This window comes from Tachyglossus aculeatus, chromosome 1, assembly GCF_015852505.1.
Source record: "Tachyglossus aculeatus isolate mTacAcu1 chromosome 1, mTacAcu1.pri, whole genome shotgun sequence".
In the NCBI taxonomy this organism is placed as follows: Eukaryota; Metazoa; Chordata; class Mammalia; order Monotremata; family Tachyglossidae; genus Tachyglossus; species Tachyglossus aculeatus.
The window spans coordinates 108,955,216-108,962,426 of NC_052066.1; the positions used below are offsets into that span (position 1 = coordinate 108,955,216).

The 7,211-nt window shown below is 42.1% G+C and overlaps 1 non-coding gene across 1 annotated transcript; it reads right to left on the reverse strand.

Annotated features, from left to right (window-relative positions):
- Window positions 1-736: 736 nt before the first annotated feature.
- Window positions 737-874, reverse strand: LOC119936388. Its single transcript, XR_005453726.1, has one exon. It is a non-coding gene; the product is annotated as a small nucleolar RNA SNORA7 (small nucleolar RNA).
- Between the last annotated feature and the right edge of the window lie 6,337 nt (window positions 875-7,211).

A 7,211-nucleotide genomic window follows, 5' to 3' on the forward strand; every position in this document is an offset into this window, starting at 1 on the left:
GGGCACCAGAGTGAAGTATGGACTGGAGTTGGGAGAGACAGGAGGCAGGGAGGTCAGCAGGGAGGCTGATGCAATAGTCAAGGCAGGATATGATGAGTGCTTGGATCATTGTTGTAGCACCTTGGATGGAGCGGAAAGGGCAGATCTTAGAGATGTTGTGAAGGTAGAAATGATTCGGAGACAAATTGAATATGCCGGTTGAACGAGAGAGATAAGTTGAGGATAATGCCAAAATTACATGTTTGAGAGTCAGGGAGGATGGTGGAGCTGTCTTCAGTGATGGGAAAGCCTGGGGGAGGACAGGGTGTGGGTGGAAAGATGAGGAGTTCTATTTGGGACATTTGTTATGGTTTGGATGATGTCCACTACAGCTCCTCTCTCCAAATGGTCCGATCAAATATGAAAATAACAGCTCACTTGATAGATATTACAAAAATCAATCACTGAATCATATTTATTGAGCACTTACTATGTGCAGAGCACTGAATTAAGTACTTGGGAGAGTTGTTGTTGGTTGCCTTATGCTGTCGAGTCTTGTCCAACCCATAGCGATGTCTTAGACACATCTCTCCCAGAATGCCCCACTTTCATCTGCAATCATTCTGGTAGCAGATCCATAGACTTTTCTTGGTAAAAATACAGAATTGGTTTACCATTGCCTTCTTCCAAACAGTAAATGAGTCTCTGCCCTTGACTCTCTCCCGTGCCCGCTGCTGCCCAGCACAGGTAGGTTTTGACTTGTAGCAGATTGCCTTCCACTCACTAGCCACTGCCCAAGCTAGGAATGGAATGGGTCTGCCTCTGCTTGACTCTCCCTCCTGTAGTCATGACTGATAGAGTACTGGAAACTCTCCAGGTGCGACCCTGAGAGGGGCTTGGGAAAGTACAGTGCAACAAAATTAGCGGGCATGTTGCATGTTCCCTGTCCATAATGAATTTACACAAATTGCACTTCTAAGAGGGAGAGTTTCTTTGATGACATTATTATTATATTTGTTAAGTGATTACTATGTGCCAACCACTGTTCTAAGAACTGGGGTAGATATGGGTGCTAAGTATAAGCACTTAGTTCAGTTCTCTGCACACAGTAAACACTCATATACGATTGAATGAATACAGGTTAATCAGGAGAAACACAGTTCCTGTCCCACATGGGGTTCACAGCCTAAGCAGAAGTGAGGACAGGTATTGAATTCCCATTTTAAAGTTGAAAAAACTGAGGCACAGAGAGGCTGAGTGACTTGCCTGAGGCCACACAGCAAGCAGTTGGCAGAGCCTGGACTGGAATCCAGGCCCTCTGAGTCCCAAGCAATGCTCTCTCCACTAGGCCATACTGCTTCTCGGCACTATGGAGAGTCGGCCCTCTGTACTTGCTTGCACCCTGCCCTCACCTCCAGGAAAATGTGGGTTTCCCTGTGGACCGCCCCATCATTTCTAGATGGGAAGGCTGAAATCTGCAAAAGTAACTTTTTCCATCCCCTAAGTGACGAATGAGCATGTCAGAACACAGGGAAGGTTCCCTAGGGATGTCTGAAGAGCTTCAGTTAAGGAAGCCTGCTCCAGTCATCTCATGTTGCAAATTGGCCACATGAACCTTGGAATGTTCTTGATTTTGAAGCTCAGCCTCTCACAGTAAAAGGTGAGCTAATTCCCAGAGGAGCACACTGATCTGCAGATCAGCATCCTCCACAGTAAATTAATGAGTAAAGCTTCAGTGTGGCTGCAGTCTAATGCTAACTGGTCATTTTCAGCAATCAAAGCAATTCTCTCATATATAAGCAGGGTAAACATTCTGAAATGGGGAAATGAGCAGTGCCAGAAAATGGTGATATCCTGTGATCATCATTCTAAAAATGTGCTTTCTTCCCCTTCCATGGATAGGTGCTCAAAAGGATCAGTCTCCGGCACAAAGTTTTAATTTTTTGCACTGTACCTTTGTCTTGAGCATAATGGTACCTATTTACCTTTGTGACCTTCAGAGTACTCCCTTTATTCCTGCAAAAGGAAACAGAAAATCAAGGTAATTAATTCTATCCAAAAGAAATATTTTGCTTTACTGCTTTGCTGCATTTTAACAGGATAATTTCCTCAGTTCTCCTTGATGCTTAGCTGGTGAAACTTTTGCCCAGGGATACCTTTTACCAAGATCTTCCAGAGCTTAGAACAGTGCTTGGTTGTACTTCCCAAGCACTTAGTACAGTGCTCTGCACACAGTAAGTGCTCAATAAATATGATTGATTGAATGAATGAATGAATGAATAGTGAGTGCTTTGACAAATACCATAATTATTGTTACTGTTATCTTCAGGCGTAAGACAACAAATTAGTGTTGCAGAATAGCATAGCACATTTTTACTCTTTTGTTTGTAGTGTCAATGTTGCTACACTGAAATTGCCCATCAACATTTGTTCCAGTAATTTCCTGGGTTCCCAAAGTATCGAACTACCATTAGATGGTGGGTGATTGTGAGATCATGAATCAGGGTGCTACCTAACTATAAACATTTTTGAAAGGTCCTAATGCCCCTTGAAGTACTGAACCAGAGTTCCTGGGCCCAGAACTGTTGTGTGGATTAAATGCATTGCTTTTACTTTACGCAGGGATTTATTCAGGAACACATAAATTTGAAAGTTTACTACTGATCAGTGAGAAACAGTATGGCATATGGAGAGAATGAGGGCTTGAGAGTTAGAGGGAACTGGGTTCTAATACCGTCTCTACCTCTTGTCTGCTGTGTGACCTTGGGCAAGCTACTTAACTTCTATGTGCCTGTTACCTCACATGTGAAATGGGGATTGAGACTGTGAGTCCCAAGTGGGGCACAAATTGTGTCCAACTTGATTATCTTGTGTTTACCTCAGTGCCTGGCACATTCAGTGCTTAGAACAGTACTTGGCACATAGTAAGCGCTTAACAACTGCCATTAAAAAAAGGCAACTCAGAGAATTTCTGGGCAAATCAGAGAATTTCTTGAGAATCTCAGAATTACCAAACCTGCAAAGGTCGATAGGGGATCATTTGGTCCAATCTTCTGTCTCCAGTCAAGTTTAAATCTGTACACCAGGACAGATGAAGGCTTAGTCTTTGTTTTAAAGCTCTTCAGGGATGGAGAAACTGAAACTAGTCTCCGTCATTTGTTTCAGTGTTTTATCATACTGACAGACAAGGAGTTATTGTTTCTAACTGAATTGTCTTTATAGTAGTAAGAAGAATCAGTGTGGTATAATGGGAGTCAGAGGACATGGGTTCTTATGCTGGCTCTACCACTTGTCTGTTGTGTGATCTTGGGCATGTCACTTAACTTTTCTGTACCTCATTTACCATATCTGTAAAATGGGGATTAAGACTGTGAGCCCCATGTGGGACAGGGACTGTGTCCAACCTGATTATCTTATACATAATGATAATAATGATAATTATGGTATTTGTTAAGCACTTACTATGTGCCAGGCACTGTTCTAAGCACTGGGGTGGATACAAGATAACTGGATTGGACACAGTCCTTGTACCATTCAGAGCTCACAGTCTTACTTCTGTTTTACAGATGAAGGAACTGAGGCACAGAGAAGTGAAGTGAGTTGCCCAAGTTCACATGGCAGACAAGTGGCAGAGCTGGGATTAGTACCCATGACCTTTTGACTTCCAGCCCCATGCTTTATCCACTAGGCCATGCTGCTTCTCATATGTACCACAACACTTAGTGCAGTGCCTGGCACATAATAAGCACTTATTAAATGCCATTGTTATTATTTATTATTGTGATTAGTTAAAAATCAAGATAGTTGAATTAGAACAGTGCTTGGAACATAGTAAATTCTTAAGTACAGTAGTATTATCATATAATTATTATTATCATTATATTCTTAAGTACTTACTATGTGCCAAGCTTTGTTCTAATTGCTGGGGTAGATACAAGTTAATCAGATTGGACACAGTCCCTGTCCCATATTGGGCTTACAGTATAAGTAGGAGGGAGAAGGTTTAATCCCCATTTTACAAATGAGGTATCTGAGACACAGAGAAGTTAAGTGACTTTCCCAAGGTCACTCAGCAGACATGTGACAGAGCTGGGATTAGAACCCAGGTCCTCTGATTCACAGACCTGGGCTTTTTCCACTAGGCCATGCTGCTTCTTTTGGCTTCTCTCCCTTCTGCATCACTCTTGCACTTGGCTTTGTGCCCTTTATTTATTCCACCCTCAGCCCCACAGCACTAATGTATATATCTGTAATTTGTTGTAATGTCTTTCTCTACCTATAGACTGTAAGCTAGAGGGCAGGGAAAGTGTCTACCAATTCTGTTATAGGGCACTCTCCCAAATACTTTGTACAGTGCTCTACCAAAACAGTAAGCACTTAGCAAATATAATTGATTGATTAACTCTTAGAGGCAAGGAGGTATCTGTAATGGATAATCAATCAATAAATGGAATTTACTGATCACTTTCCATGTGGCAAGTTCTATACAGGTGCTTAGAGTACAATACAATAGAATTGGTAGATCCAATACCCACAAGGCGCTTACAAAGATTTCTACTGCAAACCCCATTTTCCCTCAGCATTCCTTCAGCAGGAGCATTCTTGGGGAGGAGAACCTCATGTTGAAGACACTCTTTCTTATATGAAATCCACCTAGAGCTTGTCCAGTGGATTCTTCTTCACTGAAACTATAAGCTTGATGTGGGCAGAGGAACATGTCTACCAACTCTGTTATACTGTACTCTCCCAAGTGCTTAGTGCAGTGCTCTGCTCACAATAAGCACACAATAAATATGATTGATGGCTTGATTGATTAAACTTCTTTGCCACACATTCCAGCCCCAAGACTGTGCCTCTCTGATTGGAATATTCCAGGACTTCATATCTACAGGAAGACAAGGAGAAACCACTCCATCGAGGGCTAGTCTGCCCTCTTCTTTCTACTAGAAGCTGCCCTGAGTACCTCCAAGCATCACTGTCAAAAGCAAAATCTTGGGCTGGAAGGATCATGTCTTTGCTCAGTGGCTGATGTAGTTATATTCTTGCTTCTTTTAACACAGCAACACTTTTTTTGAGGCTGAGGGAGTAGAAAGAGGATGGGGACAGGGAATCATGTCATCATCATCATCACCACTGATGGTGTTTATTGAGCCCTTAATGTGTCCAGAGCACAGTATAGAAGGTACAGTATAACAGAGTTAGTAGACACGTCCCCTGCCCACAAGAAGCTCACGGCCTAGACGGTGGAGATCTTCAGCTTGTTGTGGGTGGGGAATGTGTCTGATTATTGTTATATTGTACTCTCCCAAATGCTTAGTACAGTGCTCTGCACATGGTAAGGGCCCAGTAAATATGACTGAATAAATGAACATTGATAGAAATAAATATTTTATAATATACAATTCATAGCTCTGTACATAAGTGCTGTGGGGCTGAGGGTGAGGCAAACAGCAAATGCCCCAAAGTCACAGATCCAAGTATGGCCTAGTAGATAGAGCATGGGCCTGGGAGTAAGGAGGATCTGGGTTCTAACCTCAGCTCCACCACTTGTCTTCTGTGTGAACTTGGGCAAGTCATTTCACTTCCCTGTGCCTCAGTTACCTCATCTGTAAAATGGGGATTAAGACTGTGAGCCCCATGAGGGACTGTATACAATCTGATTAGTTTGCATCTGCCCCAGCGCTTTGAAGAGTACCTGCTGCATAGTAGGCACTTAGCAAATACCATCATTATCATAGACAACACAGAAGGGAGAGAGGGACGGTGAAAAGAGGTTTTAATTGGGGAAGGCCTCAAGGAGGAGATGTGACTTTAAAAATGCTGTGAGGGTGGGAAGACTGGTGATCTGGCATAGATGGGGGAGGAGGGAGTTCCAGAACAGAGGGAGGATGTGGGAATGGGGCCAGTAGTGAGATAGATCATCATCAATCGTATTTATTGAGCGCTTACTATGTGCAGATCAACAGGGGAAGTATGCATTTTAACCCAGGGATCAATCAATCGATCCATCAATGAAATTTGTTGAGCTCTTACTTTGTGCAGAGCATCCTACTAAGCACTTGGGAGAGTACAGTACAGTAGCAATAATACATATGATTTCTGCTCTCCAGGAGCTTACGATGTAATTTCAAAAGATCAGGGAAAAGGCAATTGCACTGAAAGAGTTCAAAGGATACTGGAAAGAGTTTTCACCCAAATCGATCCAACTTTATTCATTTGGAAAAAAATCAATCGAGGTGGAAGCAGAGCAGAAGCATCTCTCAGCAATTGTTTGGAAGCTGGCAGTTACTCTGAAAGGAAAAGTCAGAGGATCATTGAAGAACATTGTGAAATGGGATGCTTCCATCTGGATTTGGTGGACTAAGAAAAAAGGATAACTGTCTCATTTTAGAAATTATCTTCTTTTCAAGTTGATAAAAAAGAGTTATATTATCAGTCAACTGCTTCAGTCAGACACTATGGTCAGTTTTAGTATTCCGCTCTTGCTTCCCCTTTCAAAACAAGTAAGAAATCCCCTCTTGCAAAAAGCAATCAGTAGGCACAAAGTCAATTAGAACCTATATTGGAAGGCTTTTGCCACTGCAGTGTAAATTGTTTCTTTTGCCTGGTGAAAGTAATTAAATATCTCATCCCTCAAGGTATGTACAGTATATTAAATTTTTACACCAGCCATTAGTGATTTAGTCCCAGACACTAACTCCTAAGGAAACATCTTCCATGTATTAGATTTTATTTGCATTTACAATGGTTTCTCCCTCTCCTAATAAAAGATGCTTATTTGTACCAAAGCATTTAATATGCAAATGAGTAAAGCATGGCTTTTTGAGGACTTGGTCTCTCATGCTGGGTCTGTAATGAAGTCTATTTCTCTTTGATGCTCTCAATTAAAATACAAGTTAGGAAACTCGATGCACATATGCTTTATTTCACCAATGAAAATAAGTATTGTCCCAAGTGCCCAGTCCAAATGCAATAATTATTCCTAATGAGAGTCAGTTGCCTCTGCCTCACCCTCCTCTTCATTTTCTTTGGTTTCAGAGCATCTGGGCTTGGAGGGGAGGGGAGTAGAAAATATTTGCCACAGGAAGAAACAGAGTTGAGACCCAGTGTACCAGGAAAGGACTGAATGACCTGTTGATATTTAATTGGAGAAAGTTGAGAAGCAGCTGCCTCTCACTGGAGGTGCTCTACAACAGGAGGGAGAGGAACTAAAGACCCTATAAACCAGGTCA